This window comes from Podarcis melisellensis, assembly GCF_964234715.1.
Source record: "Podarcis melisellensis genome assembly, chromosome: Z".
Classification (NCBI taxonomy): domain Eukaryota; kingdom Metazoa; phylum Chordata; class Lepidosauria; order Squamata; family Lacertidae; genus Podarcis; species Podarcis melisellensis.
This window is the reverse complement of record NC_138547.1, coordinates 20,009,376-20,036,096: the sequence shown is the minus strand read 5'-3', so window position 1 is coordinate 20,036,096 and position 26,721 is coordinate 20,009,376. Positions and strand designations below refer to the sequence as shown.

The following is a 26,721-nucleotide window of genomic DNA, read 5'->3' as shown; positions in this document are numbered from 1 at the left end:
TAAGTTACTGAAAATAAAGACACTTATTAAGATACAACAATGAACTATTATTCTGCAGATCATGGATGATCAGAACAAGTAGGATGAATGAGAAAAACACCTAGTATTTCTCTAGTTGGGAGTTTTAAAAAGGCAAATATGAACCTGTCAAGTTCATTAAAAACAAAACAAAACAAAATATGGCACCTGATTTTTCTTAGAAACGCCGGGGGTGTCTTTCAAACAGCACATATTTTTCTATGCATTATAAGATGTGCCTGGAGGACACTCTTACCTGGCTAGGACATTTTTAAATTCTGGTGGATATTTCTGAGACCACCACCCCTTTATGTTCCAACAAGAAGTTTATTATGATTTTGAGAGTGCCCCAACACCTTAACTCTTTCCATGATTGAGCAACTAATTTGTATTTTACTTTATTTTTCAACTGGGCCCTATGCAACACAGCTATGTATTTCCCATGCTTATGGGAAGAACTAATTAAAATGCTTGATCAAAGCTCATGTAGAAAATATTGCGGGTGCTCAAGTGAGGAAATCTTCATATGCTAAAAGCTTCATTGGGCAGAAGGGAAAGCCACTGCCAGGAAACCAATTTTGTGTTTGGAGAGAAGTGTGCCAGTATTTTCATTTCTGTTTGTGAGCATAAGCCTCACATCAAACATCCCCTAAATCAACATACCCATCATCTCTCCTAGCCAAGTCCTCACCTTCCAAATCTTTCCAGGTGCTTGTAGGTAAAACTGGCTTGAGGGAATGTCTTTGAAGCCAAGCAAATGGAAATAAAGAAGGCAGGTGAGCAGGATTTCTCTGGAAGACAGACTCTGCTGCAGCACCCTCCTCTGAGAGAATCTGGCTGCGTTCTTCATCCATTTTCTTCTGCAAACCTTGCACATCCTCCATCACATCCCAGACTTTTGTTGCAGTGGCAACTGTCCCACCACTAGGCAGCTGAGCTTCCAGGATCCATCGCAAATATCTCTGCACCCACACTTCTGGTCCCTCTAAGCGTGCCAGCAGGATTCCATGGAGATCTGCAGATTTGGAGTGCCAACTCCCAAAATTCTCTGGAGGTATTCTGCAGCTTATCAGCAGATGTTATCAGCCTGCTGATCCTTTCGCCAAGGAGGTTCTTTTATTAACTGGTCCATTTCTTCCTTTAAAAACCCTCTTTTGGGGGTTGGTTTTGTTTGTGTCACTGGTAAGAGAAGCTTTCATTGATGCTTGAATTGTGTAGGTTTTTTCTGACTCTTATCTTGTTTTGGCTTCTCAGCATAAAGAGGATTATTCAGCAAGGCTTGTGCCTTAGGTTCAAACTGCACAGACCAGTCCCAAACTTGAAGATAACTAAGTTTGGTGCCTTCTGTATTAAGGCTTCCTCCATACGTGGTAGTGTCTCTTTGATGCAGAGAACTGAAGAAGAAAGTGCTAAATACTGGTATGTACATACTATCCGGCAAGACAGTTAGGTAAGTCTCTGTAAATTCAAAGGCTAGTAAATACTGTTGAACCAACTGCCATACACAATCCAAGAACAACAAGAAAACTGGTGCCTCCTCTCTATCAATTTGCCACAGATGGTTACACCGATCCAGGAAAGTATGCCTTCCCATGATCCATTCTTTTTGAATAAGACTCTGAAATCCCAGCTTAGTTCTGCAGTGTGCATCCATCATAACTTGAACCAGGCAGGAGATTACACAACACAGGTCAGAAGCATTCTCTTCTATAAGGAGAACATTTGTATTCTCTGCTTCTAGCAAATCAATAATCTCTACTGCTTTTCTCAGACATCTCCTTACGATTTCTAGCCAATTTGTACTCTCCAGTACAGTGATACCTCGGGTTACAGACACTTCAGGTTACAGATTCTGCTAGCCCAGAAACAGTACCTTGGGTTATGAACTTTGCTTCAGGATGAGAACAGTAATCGTGTGGTTGGCAGTGCTGCGGCAGCAGGAGGTCCCATTAGCTAAAGTGGTACCTCAGGTTAAGAACAGTTTCAGGTTAAGAACGGACCTCCAAAATGTATTAAGTTCTTAACCCGAGGTACCACTGTAATGAAAACCATTTTACATCGGTATCCCAGAAGTCTACTGTTATCTATTAGAATCAGCTGTTTAAATCTGGTGTATGCAATTTGGATCTCTTTCAGAGATTGAAGACTACTTGACAGGACATCAACTTTCATGGCTTCATAAGGAGGGTTATCAAGTGTCTTATACATTCCCTCTAATAAGATTTTCTGTGTTTGTAGAGCGTTGTCATCTTGTTCTTTGGGCAGAGTAGACATCTTGAGGAGAGCAGCAGCATTGTGGCAAGACCAACACCAAATTGGAATTCCTCTTCGGTTCTCTTCAGAGACAGACATGGGAACAATGAAGTATGCTGGCAATTTTTAAAAACATTGTAGTCTTCATTGACACTCACTACTTTGAATTTCAGGTTTCCTTTGGTCCGTTCCAGTTCCTGATGCCAGTCTTTAATAGAATCAAACATCACCGTTTGATTTCCCCCCAATGGATTATTTGGTACAGCTGTTTCATAAGAGAACAGAAATAAGTGTTTAAACTATCACAGGCTCTGGTGGTCTTCACACTGCGCAGAGGCGGTAAACGCCAGCAAGCTGTCTATGCAGACCATATTGCGCTTCTTTGCAACAAGAGGTAACCAACTCATCCCTTCTGCCCTCAAGGTTTTTAATGCCAAAGTTAGAGCTCAACTGCTCTATGGAATTTCAGTCTGGATGTCAGGGTTTACCCAGTCAGTGGAATGAGTGCAGGCAGTCTTTCTATTTAAGATTTTCGCTGTCCCTGTGTCTACAGGGAGGCCAACATCAGCTAGAGATAATTGCTTGGACGAGTTTTCTTTTATGCTGGTTAAACATTTGTTTTTCAGCAGACAAAGATACTTTACTTAGCGAAGTTCTGTCAGACTCCTTCCCTTCCCCGGGTGCACGAAAATAAGGCAACTTGGGCTTTCAGAGGATCTCCTGGGTGCTGTGGCTTTTCCAATGGCCAAGGCCATGTTAAAAACTAGGCTGTGGGACATAGATCGCTAGGAACTATTCTCAGTTGTGGAAAAAACATGTTCCCCTCTTTATTTTTGACTCTCTTCGGTGCAGGAATTTAACCTTAATTATTTACAATTTGTGTTTAACCCGCAAGAAAGAAGGGCTTTTTCGCTGGCTAGGTTCAATTCTAATCCTTCTAACCCCCTTTGGGGTAGGTTTGCAGGTATGGCAGAAAGAGATAGGATCTGTCCATGTGATGCCCACCTGGTAGAAACTCTAGCTCACATGGCTCTTAAATGTAAAATGTATGATGATCTCCGCCAACAATTCTTAGACCATCTATGTATTCCAACACGGAAACCAGAGACAGAGATTATTCACTTCTTATTACAGGGGAGAGACCAGAAGCTCACCAAGATAGTAGCTAAGTTCCTCTATTTGATTTTTTTGCTGCTGAAGTACGCTGCAGGACGCTGCCCTTGCTGGAGACTCACAGAAATGAAATAGATTGCTCACCTCTTCTTCTCTTTGGCAAATGACTGTATTGTTGAAATGGTGATGAGATCGCACTGGCCTATTTATTCTGAATGTTTGTAAGTGATACCAATAAAGGTTTGATGATGATGATAGTTATTTTTCATTATAAAGCTTGGTTTTCCTAAGGCCACACACAATTGTTTTATTCTCTTTTTTCCTACTGTTTCTCTTCCAAATATGACATTTTTTGGTCCTAATTAGATGTTTTATTCAACTTGCTCTACTTCTTTATTTTTTTTACTGTAAATCATTCTTTAAACACTTATTTAGGCTTGGCTACACATTAAGTGTCAAATAATATTAGCTTCATATTCCTGCATTGCTGTGGGTTGGACCAGATGACCAAAGGGGTTCTTTCCAATTCTGTGATTCTGAGATATCAAATTTCCCCCCAAAGTCTAGGGAGTGTTTGCATAATAATCTGATAAACTCTGTGCACCAGAACAGATGACATTTTGGAGAAGGAACAAAAGCAACTTCAGCAACCCCAAACCCATCTTCGGGGAGTTCGCCATCTCCCCCCACCCCAACGCCAGCAGTTAGAAGGACAGGAACCAATTGTCAGTTGGTGTTTATAATCATCCCATGTTGCAATTTATCAGCACCTGCAGTGCAGTGTGTTTGGCCCCCTGGGTGGGCATGATCAGGGGCTGCTGAATCATCTCTCAATCAGTGTGCTGCTGAGTTTCAGTTCTGCATTACCACCCTGCTGCATGGTTTGTTCCCTCCCTAGTTCTTTGCTATATGTCCTCTGTATCACCTCCTTGCCATGCTGCTTTTCACAGGTGAAAAGGATGGGATTCCTTTGAGATGCAGAGGTTTTTTTTTCATGGATTAGGATTATGGATTATTTAATTGTATGTTTCAGTTGTTTTCATTGATAGTTTTATTGTTTTATTCTTATTGTAAACTGCCTTGAGGTTTGTTTGTTTTTTGTTACAACCAAGCAGCATATACGTTATATGAAATAAACAAATGCTGTTTGACATTTTATTATGTTTTTCTATGTGCTCAGAGGCACCCAGAATGGCCAGATGGGCAGGGTATAAATAATAAAATTATTATTAAAACTAATTATTAGAAAGGAATAACTGGTGGCATCCATATTTGTGGTGACTTTTGATGTCATCAAAAAACCTTGCGTCAGTGCCCTTATTGAATCCCAGTTGCAAGTCATCGTCTGGAGCCACTATCACAAGGGAAAGGTCTTTGCCAAGTTCCTCTGGCCCAGGTCTGCCAGCAGCTGTCTGTGGATGATGGCCCTGGTGAGGCCCAGGATATAACCCTTGTTGTGCTGCACTCAGAGCACAGCATCCCCAGTACAGAGTTTGTGCAACCCCTGGAATCTTTCACAGCTTAATGCAATTGTTGATCCAAAGTAAATAATCAGACCAAGGTGCTGACTGATCTGTAAGCTTTTTGGAACATGATAAAGGGAAGACCTATCAAGACTCTGATGGGGTCTGTCATCAACTTTCCTCCACAGTTTTCTCCATCTGTACATGAATAATCTTTCATTTGTAGCAAAGAAGAAGAAGAAGTTGTTATTGGCAGTTATTGGAAAACTGCAACACTACAGAGAATTATGGAATGGCTGTTTGAAACATTTTTTTAAGATGGCCAGATAATCAGAATGGATGCTGTGTAGAAATGAGTAAGTAAAAATGATTGATATTCTTCAGAAATGGATTGTACTTTTGTATTTTAGCATGCTTAGTGAAATCACATAATCTATCCCACTGTCAAATGGCTCTTAACACCAGGAAGCCCTTCCTAATGTTTAGTTGGAATCTCTTTCTTGTCATTTGAACCTGAAGATTTGGGGCAGCAGAAAACAATCTTGCTCCATCTTCCATGTGACAACCATTTATGTCCTTGATGGCTATCGTGTCTCCTCTTAGTCTTCTGTTTTCCAGGCCAAACATCCCCAACTCCCTCAACTGTTCTTCATAAGGCTTTGTTTTCAGACCCTTGGTCATTCTGCCTGCCCTTCTCCGCATACATTCCAGCTTGTCAACATCCTCCTTAAACTGTGATGTCCTAAACTGGACACTGCACTCCAGGCTATGAGGGGTGTGTGTGTGTGTGTGTGTGTGAGAGAGAGAGAGAGAGAGAGAGAGAGTTAGAGAGTTGGTACACACACTCCTCTATTTGACATCTATACCCTTCTCTCAAAAAACACCTACAAATGAACTTTTTTTTAAAAAAATAATATTTATTAACAATTTAAAGATTACAAAAAAAGAAAAAAAATTAAACAAGACAATACAATACATTACAAAAACAAAAACACTACATAAACATTGAATTAACAAAACAAAACAATTAAAAACACGCCCAATAATTTCAAAATCTTATCTTTCATTCACTTGTTTCAGTGACCTCCTTTTGTATTCCACTTCAGTTAACTGTTTTAGCAATTCCTTTCCATCTTCCTCTGTTTTCTGTCCTGTAATTTATCTTAAGATATTCTAACCTTATTTTTCTCTTTAATGCATTAACAATCTATTTGTACTTAATTCCTTATAACATTTCTGCTAAAGTCATATAACTTCATTCCAACATTTTTCTAACATTCATTAATTTGACAGTATTTCTGTAAATAATCTTTAATTTTTTTCCAGTCTTCTTCTTCTTATCTCCCGCTTGGACTACTGCAATGCGCTCTACGTGGGGCTACCTTTGAAGGTGACCCGGAAACTACAACTAATCCAGAATGCGGCAGCTAGACTGGTGACTGGGGGCGGCTGCCGAGACCATATAACACCGGTCTTGAAAGACCTACATTGGCTCCCAGTACGTTTCCGAGCACAATTCAAAGTGTTGGTGCTGACCTTTAAAGCCCTAAACAGCCTCGGTCCAGTATATCTGAAGGAGCGTCTCCTCCCCCATCGTTCTGCCCAGACACTGAGGTCCAGCTCCGAGGGCCTTCTGGCGGTTCCCTCACTGCGAGAGGCCAAGTTACAGGGAACCAGGCAGAGGGCCTTCTCGGTAATGGCGCCCGCCCTGTGGAACGCCCTCCCATCAGATGTCAAAGCGATAAACAGCTACCTGACATTCAGAAGACATCTGAAGGCAGTCCTGTTCAGGGAAGTTTTTAATATGTGACATTTCAGTGTATCTTTTATCTTTGTTGGAAGCCGCCCAGAGTGGCTGGGGAAACCCAACCAGATGGGCGGGGTACAAATGAATTATTATTATTATTATTATTATTATTATTATTATTATTATTATTATCTTCCACCAACTCTTCTCCCTGGTCTCGGATTCTGCCAGTCATTTCCGCCAGTTCCATATAGTCCATCAACTTCATCTGCCATTCTTCCTGGGTGGGTAAATCTTGTGTCTTCCAATACTTCGCAATGAGTATTCTTGCTGCTGTTGTCGCATACATAAAAAAAGTTCTGTCCATCTTTGGCACCAATTGGCCGACCATGCCCAGGAGAAAGGCCTCTGGTTTCTTCAGGAAGGTATATTTGAATACCTTTTTCATTTCATTATAAATCATCTCCCAGAATGTCTTAATCTTTGGGCATGTCCACCAAAGGTGAAAGAATGTATTTTCAGTCTCATTACATTTCCAACATTTATTGTCAGGTAAATTATAAATTTTTGCAAGCTTGACTGGTGTCATGTACCACCTGTAAATCATTTTCATTAAATTCTCTCTTAAGGCATTACATGCCGTAAATTTCATACCTGTGGTCCATAACTGTTCCCAGTCAGCCATCATAATGTTATGTCCAACATCCTGTGCCCATTTAATCATAGCAGATTTCACCGTTTCATCCTGAGTGTTCCATTTCAACAGCAAGTTATACATTCTTGACAAGTTCTTAATTTTGGGATCTAACAATTCTGTTTCCAATTTTGATTTTTCCACCTGGAAGCCAACTTTTTTGTCCAAGTTATATGCCTCCATTATTTGATAGTAATGGAGCCAATCTCGCACTCTATTTTTTAATTTTTCAAAACTCTGCAGTTTTATTCTGTCTCCATCTTGTTCCAGAATTTTCCAATATTTCGGCCACTTGGCCTCCATATTGAGTTTTTTCTGTGCCTTCGCTTCCATTGGTGACAACCATCTACAAATGAACTTTCTTAACACAGCAAACTCCAGCAGCCCATCCTGGAATTCTGTTGAGCTAAAACACCCAAATTCAAAAAATCTAAACTGGGATCACATTCTAATCCCACAGTAGGGAAAGTCATTTGGGAAAACTCTCAATCTCAATAAAGTCCCAGGTGAGTTTGCAATCTGAATACAGTAAAGTTAAGGATAGGGAAGAGAAGGGAAGGGAAGGGAAGCTTCTTACCATTTCTTTCCAACAGCCAACCCAGTAGTCGATTTGGAGAAGAAAGCATTGGAACAGAAGCCCCTGTCTCTTGGGAAAGTTACCATATAATGTATGAGGGAAGAAGCTGCCAAGACATCCAAGTGCCCTCACTTGAGAGGTGTTGTTTTTTTTAAAAAGAAATGATTTAATAGAAGGCCATTTCTGGATGTTCTTGATTCTGTCTGCTTAGCCTAGGTGCCAACCAGACAAAATGCTATTGTGAAATTTAAACAAAATTCCTTCTTCCTTTCCTTCCTCCTTCTTTTGGCACATGGTTGAACTATGCTACTTGCTCATACTGGAGGCAGTGATGGCCACAACCATCACTTTAGAAGAGGTTCAGACAAATTCCTACAGGGGGAGAAGGCCACCAATGGCTACTAGCCATAACGGCTAGTAATGCTTCTGAATGCCAGCTGCTGGAAACTACAGGAGGAGAGAATGTGCTCTTGTGATTGATTCTTGCTTTTGAGCTTCCCTTGGGGGCATCTCGTTGACAACTGTGGGAGCAGGATGCTGGCTGAGATGGACTATTGGCCTGATCCAGCAGGCTGTTCTTATGTTCTCACCTGTTTGCCTCATTACTGCCTTTCAGAAAGTATTTGAAAGCTGGACTAGATGGCCATTGGCCCCATCCATCAGGTTCTTATTACGCTCTTTGTTGCACATAATTTATTCTGCTTCTGCTTCTGCTAGCACAGAAAGGGTCAAATGCCCCAGCCATGAAATTGCATACTTATTCTGCTGTTTCAATGTTTTATGGGTTATTTATATGGAATGCTCTTAGGTGATGCCTTGGGACCCTTCAGTGATAGACGAGCTTATAAATTTATATCAGCCAGTCTGCTCCCAAGCATTGACATAAGTTCCCTCCCAAGTATTGGGAATTGTGCCAAGAATCCTCCACATGGCATGCTTTCTTGATTAACTTCGATCCTTCAGGTCTAGAAATCTGCCTTTAAGCTTTGAAACTTAGAATACTGAATTCTGCACACCTGATGCCAGAACTTGTGTCACTGAGAATAGAAATAGACTTGCAGAATATGTCTCTGTGTTCTGCTTTTCCCAGTGTCTAGTCTTTCAGCAGTGAAGTGGGAATTATTATTGTTCATCTCTAATGGCTGTCATAGGCAGAATTAGATAATAGCACAAAACCTTGCATGATTTGTGTTAATTGCTGTTCCGGCCATTTCATAGCTACTTTTATTAGAGTAGATTGTGGATTTTCCCCGCTTCTGGTGGTTTAGCAAAGGTTCTGATTCTCAGGTCATTTTTACTTCAGGAGCAACATCTGTTCATCAGAGAGAGGGCTCATCAACACTTTTGCTGGACCCATATTTTGATTGTAATGTGTCCCAATTAATTCCACCTGGGTCCAAGGGCTTGTGAAAATCCGATCTTACCACTCAATTAGGTCTTGTCAGATGTGCAGAAAATCTGAAGGGGTATTTTGCTTAACCAAGGTTCAATTTAAGGGGTTTTCTGAATGCTATATGGAAAAGCACATGAATCTGACCTTTGGAGAGTTTGTAAAACAACAATTTTTAACTTATGAAACATGGTCATTTTCTATGTTAGGGGAAGTTGGATTCCTTTGAAAGGAATTTGGAAGCATATATTTTAAATGTTTAACAGACTATATTTCCAAGCTTTATTTTGCTGCATTTTAAATCTCTGCTAGGATTCTCTCACCAAATAGTACTTGCCCCAAACTTAGATCTTAGCATCTAGGAATTCTCCCATTTTTTTCCTTGCACCAACATGGGTTATGGGCCCAGGCAGGAATTTTTTTAATGAGATTCTAGAGCAGATTACTTTTGTTGATTTCAGCTTTTAAAATGATTTTGTAAACCCTGGTTTTTAAAACAGAGAAATATCCACACACACACCCTTGGTGGTTTTGCTAAGCCATGAGACTCCAGGCAAAGCCCTTTTGTTTTATTGTTATTCTGAGTTCCAGAGAGTTCCCCCTCCTTTTTTCACCCCTTTCCAAGCAGCCAGACATCCCCTACACCCCCATTGGAGATATTTGAGAACAATCTCTCTCTCAGCATTTTTCTTGCCACCATTTAAATTCTTTTTGGTATTTTTTCTTTTTACTGCCATCTTGGCTATGAGTCCTAGAAGACCTATTCCCTGCCTTGCAGGCTTTTATCCACCTGGCCTGGCACCCTGACTGGCTCTAGCTATTAAAGTTGGTGCTGCTGAACAAACCCTTGGGCTGGGGTGTTTTGTTGCAGGGGATGGGAGTTGTTGCTAGGTTTTGTTTTTTGTTTTGTAACTTTGATCTTGTGATTTACGTGGAAATTGTTCAGTTTGGTTGTGTATTTTTGAATGTTTTATTTATTGTTTACCGAGCCTCTTGGGCTTGCTGATCAGAAGGTCGGCAGTTCGAATCCCTGCGATGGGGTGAGCTCCCATTGCTCGGTCCCTGCTCCTGCCAACCTAGCAGTTCGAAAGCACGTCAAAGTGCAAGTAGATAAATAGGGACCGCTCCGGCAGGAAGGTAAACGGCGTTTCCGTTTGCTGCTCTGGTTCACCAGAAGTGGCTTAGTCATGCTGGCAACATGACCTGGAAGCTGTCTGCGGACAAACGCTGGCTCCCTCGGCCTGAAAGCAAGATGAGCGCCGCAACCCCAGAGTTGTCCATGACTCGAGTTAACTGCCAGGAGTCCTTTACCTTTACCTTTTTTACTGCTATTATGGATTTTTTAAATGTTGTAAGCCACCTTGAGCATAGTTTTAACTGTGGAAACGTGGAATAAAAATAAAATTATGCATGCATGTATATCCAAAATCCCACTGCTTCTCAGAGCCCCAGATTGCTAAAACTTACAGAGAGTAACTTTACTTACTGGAAAAGATTGGAAGTGACTCTCAGAATGAGAGGGGTTATCACTTGTATTAAACAAGACAAACCTACAGATGATGCAGCATTAATAAACAGATGGGATCAGCAGGATGATGTAGCACTGTCTATTATTATGGATTGTTATTATCAGACTCTCAGCTGGTTCACGCTAAGGGAACCATGCAAATTAAAGATTGAGTCCAAGAAGAAGTGTAACAGTCATGTGACACAGTTTCTAGCTTTTATCGAGAAGTTGGAACTAGCAAAATTTTAATTGAACTAAGAGTTTGTTATTTTTTTGGGGGGGGGTGACCAAAAGTTTGAGAAATTTGCCACTCTCGTGGATGACAAGCTAAAGTCAACTCTACCTGATGTCATTGGTCATTTGAGAGAGGAATGTGCTGAAAGGAGAGCAGTCTCTTCACCAGGACTGATGAACCCAATGACTCAAACTATATGCCCCACTCTTCAGAGGAGAGCCAAGGCTCCATTTAAAAGAGTTACTTGGTAAGGCGGAGAGACGCGGCTGAAAGTCACACCCACTGAACTTCATGGCTAAGAAGGGGATTTGAAGGCTGGTCTCTCTCAGGTCCTAGTCCAACACTCTAAACTACTCTCAGTACTTGACTCTCTTCTTTTCAATATGGTCTCTTATATCATTTCCTCTCTTTTTTCTCTCGGTGAAAACAAATGGTTAAACACGACTCTTTGTGTTCTTTACCTGTCTCTCTTTTTGTGAACCAGATCTTCACTGGCATAAAAAGTGTTTTTTTAAAAAGTTTTTTTAATTCAAAATTAAAACAAGACATATTATCCAAAAACATAATATCCTTGTTTTCCCCCCATTTCCCCCCTCCCCCACCCTTCCACACAAAACCCCATCCCCCACCCCTGACTTCCCTCAGTTCCAGTCTTTGGTTTCTCTGAGACTGCTGTTTTCTGCATGTTATAAAGTTGTACAGATCCTCAAACTATTTAGCTGATTATTATCAATAAAAAGTTTGTGAATGTTTATTCAAAACCAGCCAAGGAGTCCAGTTCGCTTTGTTGTGTCTTCAGATACTTTGTAAAGGGTGCCCATTCATCCTTAAAGTCACAGTTATCCTTGTCCCGTAGCTTATATGTCAGTTTTGCCAGTTCTGCATAGTCCATCAATTTTTCTTGCCATGATTCTTTAGTTGGGTTTTCTTCAGTCTTCCATCCTTGTGCTACCAGAACTCTCGTGGCTGTTGTCGCATACATGAAGATGTTTTTCAACTTTTTTGGCAGGTCTTTCCGTACAATCCCCAACAAAAATGCCTCAGGTTTTTTAAACAAATGTTAAATGGAACATTTTCTTCAATTCTTTGTATATCATTTCCCAATTTTTTTTAATTACCTTACAATCCCACCACATATGATAAAATGTCCCCTCCTTTTCCTTACACTTCCAACATATATTTGAACTAGTTTTGTACATTTTCCCTAACTGCACTGGTGTTGTGTACCATCTGTACATCATCTTCATGTAATTCTCCTTCAATAGGGAACAACCTGTGAGCCATTTTAAGTCAGTTTTCCATAATTTTCCCCAATCTTCCATCATAATGTTGTGACCTACATCTTGTGCCCATTTAATCATAACTGATTTTACCTCTTCATCTTTCGTCTCCCATTCTAATAGTATGCTGTATGCGGCCTTCAGTAGTTTCACTTTCCTTTCAATCACTTCCGTTTGAAACCTAGATCTAGTATAACTAAATCCTTTCTTGCTGTCTTCTTTATGTGTTTCATATTGTTGTTGATAATGCAATCAACTCTGAAAGTGGTCTTTGATCTCATCGTAATCTCTTAATTTCCATTTTCCGTCATGATCCTTTAATAGATCAGCATATGTGAGCCATTTTCCTTTCTTTCTAAGTGGTTTGAGCAGTAATGCTTCATGTGGTGAAAGCCACCAAGGGGTCTTTTAAAAAGTGTTGATATTGCATGAATGGAAGTTTGCCTACAGGGACTACTGAGCTTTTTCTTCTTTTTAAGAAATGCAAATAAGAAAGTTAAAAGCAATAGGAGGAGAGATGGAGAATAAGAAGCTCCACAGAAAGTATTTACTGCATCTGATATTAAAGCTGTCCTCTCAGCACCACTTGAAGAATTAGAGGACAGATACTTAACACAAAAAACCCCAACAACAACCCTAGAGCATAAGATTATAAGGGTGATTGAAGAAAAATGGAAAGAAAGTGAAAACAGACTAGGCAAATTGATAAAGGGTTGGTGGGGGAAAACTGGTGAATTAAAGGAGACAGCAAAAAAAAAATTTTTTTAAAGGAAACAGAATGTTCTGAAATGGAAACATAAATCCAAACTACTGTAATGTCTTAAAAACATTAGAAAAACAATAGAAAAGTATAGCCACACGGAAGAAGAATAGAACAGCATGAGCACTGAGAAGATATAAATAATATCAAGGACAAAGTGGAAGTTTTAGATTTTGCCAGAAGGACCTGTGGTTTCAAATTGCATAGTACAGCTGAAGGGGCTGACGGAGAGGGTTTGACAGGCTGTCTGCAGTTGCTCCTCCAAGACAGTGCAGGACAGGATCAAGAGTGTGGTGCTGGAACAGAAGACGCTTTTGGAATACATCCCAGAGACACTCAAAGAAATGAACTGTCTAGAGATAGTGGAACAGACTCCCATGGAAAATGGTGGACTCTCCTTCCCTGGAAGTTTTTAAGCAGAGGTCAGATGGCTGTGATTCTTGCATTGCAGGGGGGTTGGTTTAGATGACCCTTGGGGGATCCTTCCAACCAATTTGATAATTCTCGCTGCAGCCAACATCCATGTCAAAAGCTCTTCAGAGCACAAGTTTCATGCTGTCCGTCCACATATTCAACAACGACAGTGGTGAGGAGGCCCGAACAGGTGATTTAATTATTTTGGAGATTTCCTGGGATACCTGGGATACCATAATCCTTAAAAGGGTTCTTTTCCTCCATAAAAAGAAGGAGCTGCCACTTCTGCAAGGGTTCCAATCCTGGCTGCCATGTTCATGTGTGTGGATTGCTCAGTTCTGGTCCTGCCCCATTTTGGCCCCACTCCCTTTCGGTGCCAAAAGTAGCACATGGATGTGCACTCGTGCATGACTCAAACGTTATTAAACATTATTATGTGGCTATGTTGCATATTTGAGAGAATGGATACAAAGTCCAGAAATAGCTCCAAAGCTAGAATTATCAGACTGTGATACATTTAGTGGGGCTGTAATCGCAAAGGCCGATGAATTATCTAAAGCAACTCATGCATTAGCAACAATTTTAACATGGAATTTTTTAATATAACAATGCATTAAGTCCTAACTTTTCATCCCTGATAGCTGTCTAGTACAGGGGTTGGCAAACTATGGCCCAGGGGCCAGATGCGGCCCCCTGCTCGTAAATCCGGCCCACAGAACCTGCTGCCCACTCGGTCAGTCCCTGCGCACTGTGGATGCCTCGCCATGTGGGGACTGACTTCAGTGATGCTGACATGGCTTCTGGGTGGGTGGCAATGCTGGCACGGCTTTTGATTGGCTCCAGGAAGCTCCTGCAGCCAATCCAAAGCTGTGACATTTGGATTTATGCGCAGGAGAGGTGACGGCGTGGAGCAGAGTGGAGGCAGCACTGCTGCCCCCAGCACCTGAGCGGTGCTTTCCCCATGGCGACAGTGTGCACTTGGCAAGGGCCCCTGGCTTCCCCTTGGCCTCCTCTTCCTCCAACGCCTCTTCTTCCTCCTCTGCCATTGCTGCTCCTGCTGCTGCTGCTTCTCCTCCCTGACACTGCTGTGCCGGCCGTGGCCCCTTTCCGGGCAGGCGGGATATGAGGAAGAAAGAGACGCTGCCACCATGCAAGTAACCGGGCTTGGGCCTCAGGTGGGGGGCTGTTTCTCAGTCTCCCCATAGCAAAGTGGAGCATGAAAAGCAGAGGCAATGATCATTGCAAGAAGATTTGTGTGGCGCTTGCATGGAGCCTGCCATTATACACACACACCGAGACCTTGCCACAATATTGTTGGGACCGTTGCATGGTGCACACTTACCCAGGAGTTGTTGCGCTGGTGGGATGTGATGTCAACTTAACTTTTATGCAAAGGGCAGGCCCGCTGGAATGAATGGACCCGGGTTAGGCATGGTCACTCATGTCAATGGGTTTACTCGAGTAAAAAACAGGGGAGCCACTTCCGTGTAAGTACGCATTTTTAAAAAACTAAAGTCTGGCCCCTGACAGTGTTTGAGGGACAGTGAACCAGCCCCCTGTTTAAAAAGTTTGAGGACCCCTGGTTTAGTATAATAAAGAATTTGATAATACAGAATTGCTAAGAAATATGCAATAATGGGAGCAATATGGACTGACTGAAATTAGACCATTACTGAACAAAGGTATTGTAAAAACGAATTACCATATTAAAAATGAAATGGAAAACAGACAAATTACCATTTCTGCACTACCTTCATATGTGACATATTAATAGCCAATTGTTGAGAAAGTACTGTATGCATTTCTTAGTAATTCCCCCAAAGTTGAAATTTTAAGCACTGATAAAGTCACAAGGGGTTCCAGGAGAAATATACAAGCAACGGCCGATTTATGCATCTCCAGCTGATGCATGATTGAGCACAGTACCAAACCTGGAAGTAACCTGAAAAAGTCACTAAAAGTGTGGAATGGGGTAGAATGAAATTCTTTATGCGGGCTCTGCTGTCGCATGTGGGGAACATAACAAGGATTGCCTGTATACCATTGTGAGTTTGGGGGTGGGTAGGCTGTATGCCTGAATCTCCTCTAATTCCTGGACTGAACACAGTTGCTGGAATAGCCAGACAAGTTCATTGGTATTGGCCCCCTAGGTATGGGTCATTCAAGTAATGAAAGAAGCAGTTCTATGCCCTGAGGGCAAATGCATGGGCCACCCTCCCTCAATTGTCTGGCAGTTAGAAAGATAAATGCCAGAGTTGAGGTGTGTGAGCTAGAATCTAGAAGTAGGCGGAAGCCAAATTTCTTCTGAGATCCAACACTGTGGCCATGAGAGAAGCAAGACCTTCTTGGGGTGGTAATGCTGTGAGCCCCTCCACTGTAGGCTCAGGTTGTACATATGTGTAAATAAACCATATATCTGAAAGACACCACTGTCTCTGCTGTGCCTCATTCTGAGGAAACCAAACTCTGGCTAAGCATCTGGAACTCCTGGAATCGCAACCTTCATGGCTGTGAGTCTTGGGAGACCTTCTCCCCTTCTTCCAGGGCTCTTCCTCTTGGCCTAGGAGCTGCAGCTCTGAAAGCTGAGGCAGCTAAACAGACCTTTGGGTTGGGGTATTGTTTAGCAGGTTTTGGTTTTTTTAAAAAATTATGACCTCAATTGTCTAAAATGTTTTTAACATGTATGTTTCTAAATTTGGGGTTTTGGTGGGAAGTGCCTGGGAAGAGAGGAATTGGGGAGAGCAGAGACCCCCTGATCATAGTGATTCATGGTAGTGTGAGGTATGGCGTGGGAGGTGAGGCAGGCCAGGTAAGAAGCACGTGGCTCAGGCAGTTGGTGACTGTGCTGTATGCCAGCTCCTCCTTGAACCCAAGGAATTAGAGTTGTCCTGTCAGTCAGCTTTCAGGTCTGCTGCGCTTGTTGCTGAATGCCAGGTTGACTCTGAGTGAGACCTCCCTCATCCATGATCTCATTGTGGAAGAAGAGGCCAATCTGATCTGTATCACTGAGGCCTGGGTGTTGGGATAACAACAACAGCAGCAACAACAGCAATTTATGTGGGCAACATCCACATTGAATGACAGAACAGTGTGATTGCAACTTGCATAGGAAGCACACATATGTAAAATTGTGCATAGCCCAGTTTCCTGCTGGAAGGTGGGGGGACTTCCCTGTATCTCCGCTGCTGGAGGATGAAGAAATATGGCTCCCTAAGCTGCAAAATGAGCAGGTAAGTGGTGGAGGCAGACAGAGGAAGAATAAACCTGGTTCCCTTGGCTGCAGAAGGGAGGAAAAGGGCAGGGAGAAGCTGCAGCTCCTTTCCAGCTTTTTTATTTTGCCTGCATCTCTCTCTCACTCGCTCCACCTGCCTCTGATGCTTCTCCATTCAACTTGCGGGCTTCCTCTGTCTGCCTCCCTCCTCCCTTCTGCCTTAGTTTCTCCTGCTTGTTCTCTGAAAACTTCACTGGAAAGCTGGTGCTGCTGCTGGAGCTGAGCACGTATAACTGAATTTGTGAAAGTAAAATACACCTAAGATGCAAACATACTGTATTGTACACATTCCCTGGCCATGGCCCCCGATCAAATCATGTTGGGACCAAATCCGAATAGAAATCAGGAAAGCCATGGAGTATGAACTGCCAACAGACTCTTCAGTAATATTATTTGGTTGATTTGAAGATCCAGCACTAGAGGATGATCAAAAAATGTTTAGTCACCTTCTTACAGTCACCTATCCAAGTATGCATTATGCTTGGGAAAATGCTGAACTCTCCGAAATTAGCAGACGAAGATCTTTCACAGGTGATGAAATGAATACACATGATTAGTTTTAGAGAAAGTGAGAAACAAGATGATGATAGATTCCAGTGACAAATGGAGTCAAGGTTTCAAATTCTGTTTGAAGTTTATTGTTACGACATGTTTTAATTAATAATTTTTTTTTAAAAGGTGCAAAGAAAATGGAGTCAGTCATACTATCGGAATGAAATGATGCAAGAGGCATTTTGTAATTATCAGTCTTATATAAGATTGCCACTGAGTTTTGTATCACAACAAACATTATTTGAAAACCAACAGGCGAATTTAATATGTATTTCAAACAGTTATTCTTCCTCTTTTGTACATATTAGTAAACAGCAACAAAAAAAGAGTGTGTCTCTTGATTTCTGCAGTGCTCTTACTGTCAGAAAGTTCTTTCTAAGCATAGTCAGGATTTCCTTTCTTGTAATATGAATCTGCCGGCTTGCCGGCTCCACCCCCTGGAGTGGCAGAAAACAAGATTGCTCTATCTTCCATGGGATGGTGAAGCACTGTCCTGCACCACAGGAACTGGGCTGCAAAAGCACCATAGCCAATGTCAAAGTTTGTTTTAGTTTTGCCCCCATCTCATGTACAGGAACATTTTTGCTTTGTGTCGACCTAAAGTTTGTAGTACAGTGGTACCTCGGGTTACATACGCTTTAGGTTACATATGCTTCAGGTTACAGACTCCGCTAACCCAGAAATAGTACCTTGGGTTAAGAACTTTGCTTTAGGATGAGAACAAAAATCGTGCTCCGGCGGCACAGCAGCAGCGGGAGGCCCCATTAGCTAAAGTGGTCTTCAGGTTAAGAACAGTTTCAGGTTAAGAACGGACCTCCAGAACGAATTAAGTACTTAACCTGAGGTACCCTGTATAGTAATGCAGCAAAGGTCCAGCTTGCTTCCATGCCCCCCTGCAAGGCCACACCAGCTGCTTTGCTTATTTGTGTTCCAGTAAACAAACAACCATTCACACACAAGCACAAAGAGATTTGATACATGTTTGCAAAAGCTTCAGTGTCTCCAGTAAACATTAACTTACTAGGTTGCCAAATTTACAAGTTGGCCCCAATGCTTCTGCCTGTTAGAGTTGCCAGCTTACCAAAATCATGTTAAAAATTCAAACTGCATTTTAACTCTGACAATTCGGCAGTGTATGGTAGCTGTCCCTACCTTTCATAAATAGTATCTGTTCCTACCTTTCCTTTATGATTACCATCTGCCCAAAATGGGTTTGGGAGGGGTGATACATCAGACAGTCGTTTTATTTATTGTCTCTCTAATCTTAATGCTTATTACGGGGTGATACATTAGTCGTTTTATTTATTGTCTTTCTAATCTTAATGCTTATTAATCTTTCCAATCATCTATTGCAACAATGATATATGAGAGTGCTGTAACTATTGCTATTTTTTTATTTCACTGAAATTTGCAAAATAAAAATTGTATTAATCTCTCCCCCCCCCCCAATGCTCCAATTTTTTGAGGAGAGTGCTTTGAGCAGGCCTCATTGGTGGTTATTAAGCAGAGATTGAAAGTCAGCATTAGCAATCCAAAGCTGTAGGTTCAAAGTGAGAAGCAAATAGGCACTCATAGAGGTAGTTGTGCAATTAAAAAATACAAGAGAGGACAGGTGTGGGCTTTTCATTTTGTTTTGAGAAGATAAAGACAAGGCTTTGAGCACAACTCTTCCATCCTGTGGTTTCCAGCTTTACTGCCTCTAGAAGAGTTTAGATTTGGATTTGATATCCCGCTTTATCACTCCCCTTCAGGCGTCTCAAAGCGGCTAACATTCTCCTTTCCCTTCCTCCCCAACAAACACCCTGTGAGGTGAGTGGGGCTGAGAGACTTCAAAGAAGTGTGACTAGCCTAAGGTTACCCAGCAGCTGCATGTGGAGGAGTGGAGACACGAACCCGGTTCCCCAGATTACGAGACTACCCCTCTTAACCACTACACCACACTAGCTGTGGAGGCACAGCATAACCACCATGGATCAATCCAGGAAAAGGAGAATAACCATCTCCATATTCATTTATTGCTGCACTTTGCTACTGGCTTGCAACCCAGGGTTAACTGCTATCAGCAGTGGCTACCATCTATATTGTTTTGGTGCCAAGCCACACAACCACTTTCCATTCCTCAGGTTTATCTCTTCCATTTGCATAAAGCTAACAACAACCTTTCCCTGTGCCAGAGCAAATAAATGTTTTTTCATGCCTTTCTTGTTCACCTGCTGCTGACATTCATAATCCAGGAGCTGCAGCCGCCTTGAAGAGCTCGCCTGAGGTTGCCTAACGTGAAGAACAAGGCGGAACCCCACCCCATACTATGTTGATAAGAACGTCAAGTTCATAAGAACATCAGAAAAGCCTGCTGCATCAGCATGGAGTTTGCCCGCATGGAGTTATCCTCTCAGTAGGCCCGTGGGAAGCCTGCAAGCAGGGTTTGAGCACAAGAGCCGCCTCTCCTCCTGTGGTTTCCAGCAACTGGTATAGAGTGTGGTCAGGGGCAGCAGAGCAGCTAGATGCTCCTTGGCCTGGTTATTATGGGTTGCTAATGGCGTTGTCAGTGGTAGCAGACGTGGGAGGCACTGGATATAGGTAGCTGAGTGGGACATGCAACTGAACCAGAGAGACATGTGGGCAGTTGAGATGAGGAGACGATGGAGAAGAAGGGGGCCAAGGAGGAAGGAGATGCAGAGATCCAGGACCTGCATGGGCCCAAAAACTGGTTCAGCAAGTGGCAGTGGCAGTACTTGGCCAAATCTGAGGCTGAGACTGAGCAGGTTGATGGGGCAGGGTCACTCAGGCTGCAGAACGGCAGTGAGACTGCTGCTGCCGCCACCCATGGACCAAGACCAAGCAGTAGAAACTCTTGCACTTCTTGCAGAACTCTGCCACAGCCCTACCAGGACTGTGTGTGACAACAGCCAGGCCCTGTGGGTCCCATTCCAGCGCCAACTTGCCCTCCACACTGAGGGGGCCCAGTGTTGTGTGACATCATATGCACAACATGCACAATCTTGGGGGAGTGTGTGTGCAAACCAGAGACCCCTGCAGAGATCCCCATTGTACACTGCCAGCAGTGAGAAGATCACCCTCTGTGCTTCCCTTCCCCATTGTACACTGCCAACAGGAGAGTGCTGGCGCATGGGTGGCGGGGGATGGGGAGTACAGGCTGCATGTTTGCAGGTGGGAGACCTACCTGTTTGGGGCCCCCTCAATATCGGGGGGCTTGGCCGCCTGCCCACAAATATTGAGGGGTCCAAAGCCCTTCCCACCCCCTATAGTTGGCATCCCTGTCCAGAATGCAGCCACTGCTGTCACCAATCTCTACAAAGAAAGTATGGATGTTCATCAGTGGAATTTCGATATAGGGATCCATATTAGGTTAATATGTCAAGGATGTGTTGGCTTGGGTTAAAAAGTGCAGAAGAACTATTCACAGAGAATACTTAATTAAGTATTCCTATGAGGGAAGGTGTCCCCTCGACAAAACTCCAGAACTCCCCCAAGACTGGCTGTAGTATTCCCTAAGTGAGTTAATTATGCTGTGCATATGGACTGGCATCCTCTCTGAGCTCCTCTGTGGAGATGGACTCTGAGAAGCCATAGTTCTCCATGGTATTAGTAGTGCAATGACAAGTATAAGTATTTGCATGAGTACCCCAAACTCTCCCACTCAGCAACTGGTATCCAGAAGCATTGCTGCCTCCAACTATGTAGGCAGAGCATAGCCATTGTGGCTAGTAGCTATCAAAAGCTCTCCTCCATGAATTTGTCCAATCCTCTTTTAAAGCCATCCAGGTTGGAGGTCATCACTGCCTTCTATGAGAGTGAGTTCTACACTTTGTGCTGCGTGAAGAAGGCCTTTATTTTATCTGCCCTGAATCTTCCCACATTCAGCTCCATTGGACATCCACGACTTCTTAGCGTCATGAGAGAAGGGAGGAAAGCTTTTCTCTACCTACTTTCTCCAGGCCATGCATAATTTTATAAAATTCTGCTGTGCTGCCTCTTTGCTCTTTGGGCACTGAAATGGAGCCTTCAGCTCAAGGACCAGTGCGCCAAGAAGCTTCAGGATGCCCCAGGGAAGGCCAAAGGCGGATTCTGCACCACATAGTTGCAGGTGATGGGGCTGGATCCAAACAGCTGAGAGGGCAACATGGCCCGCAGGAAGAGGCTCCAAGTGTTTCAAGATAGATGTTGGCAGGGCTGCTGATTGGGAGGGAGGAGGTGAGTCATAGTTATCCTATGACCCATAAATCCTCTCAGTAGGCACTACTGCGGTTTGGTCAAACATGGGTGTGCTGCAAAACAGTTTCATCATAACGACACTTGGCAAACACCCACCAAAATGGGTGGGTAGTTGTAGTTATCCTCCAACATTTCTGGAGTTATTTCAATGATTGGGACATACATGATATGTAATCCATCATGCTATCACATTCACCAGCCCTAGGCATCTCAGCACCAAGCTTGAATCTGCCAGGTTTGCAAACACCTGGGAAGAAGCTTCTTTATTTAATTCTGCCTAGCACTTTGCCAAACAAAGAACATGGAGGCTCGCTTTGATGTGCACATCTTAGGTGGGGCAAATTTGCTACTGGAGATTTTCCTATTTAAGAACATAAGAACATAAGAATAAGCCTGCTGGATTAGGCCAATGACCCAGCATCCTCTACTCATAGTGACCAGATAGATGTCCCAATGGGAGATCTGCAAGCTGGATTCAAGCACAAGGACCCTCTCCAGTCCTGAATTTTCCAGTAACTGGTATTCAGAAGCATTGCAGCTTCTGACCACAGAGGCAGATAATAGCCATCCTGGCTAGTAGCCATAGGTTGTCCTCTCCTCCTCCATGAATTTGTCCAGTCATATTTTAAAGCCATCTAGGTTGGTGGCCTGTGGCCTGTGGGAAACCTGCAAGCAAGATTCAAGCAAAATATCACTCTCCTCTCCTGTGGTTTTCTTAAGGCCATGAGCAGAACCTGCTGGATCAGGTCAGTGGCCCATGTCGTCCACCATCCTGTTCTCACAATGGCCAACTAGATGCCTGTAGAAAACCAACAAGCAGGATCCAAGCACAAGAGCAACTCTCTCCTCCTACAGTTTCCAGAAACTAGTATTAGGGAATATTGCTGCCTCTCACTGCAGCGGCAAAGCATACAGTAACTTTATTCTCCATGAATTTACCCAATCCTCTTTTAAAGCCATCTAGGTTGGTGAATATCACTGCCTCTCATGGGAGTGAGTTCCCAAGTTTATTGTTGTTTAGTCATTTAGTTGTGTCTGACTCTTTTTGACCCCATGGACCAGAGCACGACAGGCACTCCTGTCTTCCACTGCCTCCCGCTGTTTGGTCAAACTCATGCTGGTAGCTTCGAGAACACTATCCAACCATCTTGTCTTCTTTTGTCCCCTTCTTCTTGTGCCCTCCATCTTTCCCAACATCAGGGTCTTTTCCAGGGAGTCTTCTCTTCTCATGAGGTGGCCAAAGTATTGGAGCCTCAGCTTCAACATCTGTCCTTCCAGTGAGCACTCAGAGCTGATTTCCTTAAAAATGGATACGTTTGATCTTTTTGCAGCCCATGGGACTCTCAAGAGTCTCCTCCAGCACCATTATTCAAAAGCATCGATTCTTCTGCGATCAGCCTTCTTTATGGTCCAGCTCTCACTTCCATACATCACTTCTGGGAAAACCATAGCTTTAACTATACGGACATTTGTTGGCAAGGTGATGTCTCTGCTTTTTAAGATGCTGTCTAGGTTTGTCATCGCTTTTCTCCTAAGAAGCAGGCGCCTTTTAATTTCATGACTGCTGTCATGAAATTAAAGTTTAACTACATGCTTTATGAAGAAGGGCTGCCTCTTATCTGTTCCAAACCTTCCAACATTCAGCTTCACTGGACATCCACAATTTCTAGCCTTATGAGAGGGGGGGGGGACTTTTCCCAATCCACTTTCTCAATGCCAGGCATCATTCTATAAGCTTCAATCAGTTGCACAAAGACACAAAACTTTAAAAATACACTTTAAAAATCAACAGTGGCAGAGATCACAGGGGGAAAATTAACTATCCCATCTGTCAATCAGGGTCCTTGTAGACACACCTGGGTGCATAGGAGCCAACTCCTAGGGGGCTGAGGTTCCTTCAGCCCCCTAAAAAATATATGAGGGGGCTGGGGGCCCCCAAGTTGATGGGCCTTGTCATTCCAATGGCGTGCACATACCTCATCATGCAGGGCAGGGCTTACCTGCTCTCCACCATTATTTTATTCAAGTTGGCACCCTGCCTGGGTGGCAAGAGGTCCCAGGTAAAGGGTCTGGATTAATTTGTTCGGCTTTTTGCTATCAAAAGAAAACATCTAATTAACATCTGAATCAATTTTCTAAACTTTCTTTCCCATTTCAAGGTGCAGGGGTAACAGAATTAAAAACTCTATGAAGACGGATAGAACTCAAACTACTGTTCTGGTTCAATGGAACAAAGGGGTCTGGCTTTGTAGCCCTCGGCAGTGAAGTTTCTTGGAAGGAAGACCACGTCATGTACAGGAACCCTACGCTTTTTGCAGGGTCACAATAACAGGCAAACTTGCCTCTTTGGGGTACTTCAAGCCCCCCCTAGATCCACCACCTGCTATTTTTTCCAGTTGCAGAGGCCCTCTGCCCCTGCCCATGGGGCAAACATTATAAACACTGCTCCTGTCAGGTGTTGCATGAATGGCTGATGCAGAAGGCCAACTTGCCTCAATGCCAAGAAGACAATGTCCTTTAATTTCATACGTCTTGGAGACAAAGTGGGCATTTCTGTTTGAACTAAAGAGACGTTGTGATTTAATTACCCTCCCTGTAAACAAAGGGTTTTTAATACACTGGAGGAAATTGACTTAGCCTGAGCCATTGGCAGATTTATGGGTTTTAATGGAATGCTAGGAGGTTGCTGGCACTTGGGGAATCCTGGTTTGTTATTTCATAATCACTTATTTATGATTTCCACGCTGGGCTGTGCCCCTCTTGTGGTTCGTTCTTTCAGGTCTATTAAGTTGTTACTCCTGTGTGTGTGGTGTTTTTTTCTTCCCTGTTCTCCAAGCCATTGTGAGCCAGACTTCACCCTCACCACTCAGCTTATCCCATCATCGCCACCAGGGGCCTAGCCACGGCCCCTATTATCCTATAGACATAAGCGCACCTCCCCTGGGGTTGGGGGAATTATATAGGGCACTTGTTCTAAGCTTTATTGGAACAAGGATTGAGAACAGCTTGTGGGAAGAATTATTATCATCATCATTATTCATGAGAGAGAAAATAAAGGGCCTTTTCATGCAGCACAACATTAAAGTGGAACTCAATCTCACAGGAGGCAGCGATGGCCATCAACTTAGATGGCTTTTAAAAAGGATTGGACAAATTCATGGAGGAGAAAGCTATTGATGGCTGCTAGGGTAGCGTGAATGGTTTGGTTGCGGGGGTGCCACGCTGCAGGGGGCACCACAACAATACTGTTGAACTGAGTGCTAGAGGTGGAGGGGGGGGGGACACACACACCGAATTTTAGCGTTGCACAGAGTACTGCTGAAATTTGAGAGCACCAATTATGTTCTACCTCCGCAGTTGGAGGCAGCAATGCTTCTGAATACCAGTTGTTGGAAGCCAGAGGAGTGAAATGTGCTGCTCTTGTTCTTGGGTTCTGCTTGTGGGTTTCCTTTGGGAAATGTGGGCATCCACTGTGAGAAGAGGGTTCTGGATTAGATGGGGCATAGGCCTGATTTAGCAGGTTATTCATAGAATCATATCATAGTATTGTAGTTGGAAGTGACCCTTAGGGTCATCTACTCCAAACCCCTGCAATGCACAAATTGCAGTCCAAGAATCCCCAACAAGTGGCCATCCAATCTGTGCTTAAAAATCTCCAAGGAAGGTGAAGTGTAGGTGGGATCCCACGAGGCAAGATGCAGTGATAACAGCAAGAACCTTTATTGAACTACATAACTGGGAAACAGGGGCAAAGCAACTGCTTATATACATTCCTGGAAGCCTGGGCCACTCTCACTCCCAAAATGTTTGGCTGTCTAAACTTCCAAGCTGTGAATCACGACTCAGAGTTCAAGGGCCAATGGCAGAGGCCCAAATCCTGAAATGTTCTGTGATGGACATCATGTATCGAATTAGAACACAGAAGTACAGAATTCTTAGTCCAGACACAGACCACTGAATACATAACAGAAGGAGAGTTCACCACCTTCCAAGGGAGTCCCTTCTACTGTTGAACAGCTCTTACTGTCAGGCAGTTCTTCCTGGTGTACAGTCAGAATCTTTCTTGTACCTTAAAGGCATTCGTTTGGGTCCTACCCTCCAGAGCAGGAGAAAACAAGCATGCTACATCTTCCATGTGACAGCCCTTCAGACATTTCAGGAATGCAGATGGTGCTGTGGTCCAAACCACCGAGCCATTTCGGCTTGCAAATCATAAGGTCGGCGGTTCGAATCAGCATGATGGGGTGAGTTCCCATTGCTTTGTATCTGTGTGAGTAGATAAATAGGTACCACTGCAGCAGGGAGGTAAATAGCATTTATGTGTGCTCTGACACTCGTCATGGTGTTCCATGCACCAGAAGCGGTTTAGTCATGCTTGCCACATGACCCCCAAAAAGCTGTTTGTGGACAAATGCTGACTCCCTCAGCCTGAAAGTGGAGACAAATGCCACATTCCATATTCAAATTTGACAGGACTTTAACACCCAGGGGTCCTTTACCTTTTCCTTACCTTCAGATATTTGAAGATGGCTATCATATCTCCTCTCAGTCTCATTTTTTGCAGGCTCAACAGTTCTCCAATCTGTTCTTATGTATGGCTGGATCAAAATGACTTGGAGACTTTAACAAATGGTTTGGGTGGTAAAGAAACACACCCACCCTTTTTGATTATTTTTCAGAACTCCTTGGGGAAAAAGAAAGTCCATATATGGGCAGAAGGTAGCCCACAGCAGACGCCAGCATAAGAAGATCCTGCTGGATCAGGCCAATGGCCAACTAGCCCAGCATCCTGTTCTCATAAGAGTCAACCAAATGCCTGTGGGAAACTTGCAAGCAGAACCCAAGAACAATAGCACCCTCCCCTCCTGTGGTTTCCAGCAACTGGTATTCAGAAGCATTTGTTGCCTCCAACTGTGTAGACAGGGCAAAGCCATCATGCCTAGTAGCCATGGATAGCTTTCTCCTCCCTGAACTTGTATTTTAAAGCCACCCAGGTTAGTGGCCATCACTACTGCAGGAGGGAGTTCCACAGTTTAACTCTGCTGCATGGAGAAGTCCTTCCTTTTACCTGTCCTGAATGTTCCAACATCCAGCTTCATGGGATGCCTACAAATTCTAGTGTTTGTGAGCAGAAGAAAAAACTTTCCTCTATCCACTTTCTCCATGCCATGCATAATTTTGAAACTTTTGCCAATGGTAATGTGCCAACCA

The 26,721-nt window shown here is 43.3% G+C and overlaps 1 pseudogene across 1 annotated transcript; it reads right to left on the bottom strand.

Moving 5' to 3' along the window:
* Positions 1-21,675, bottom strand: LOC309362376 (myotubularin-related protein 12-like; annotated as a pseudogene). The gene is made up of 6 exons: positions 21,607-21,675; positions 20,459-20,586; positions 19,485-19,545; positions 16,791-16,955; positions 2,053-2,570; positions 1-1,820 (listed from the first exon to the last, which is right to left on the bottom strand). The product of its transcript is annotated as a myotubularin-related protein 12-like (transcript).
* Positions 21,676-26,721: the final 5,046 nt, after the last annotated feature.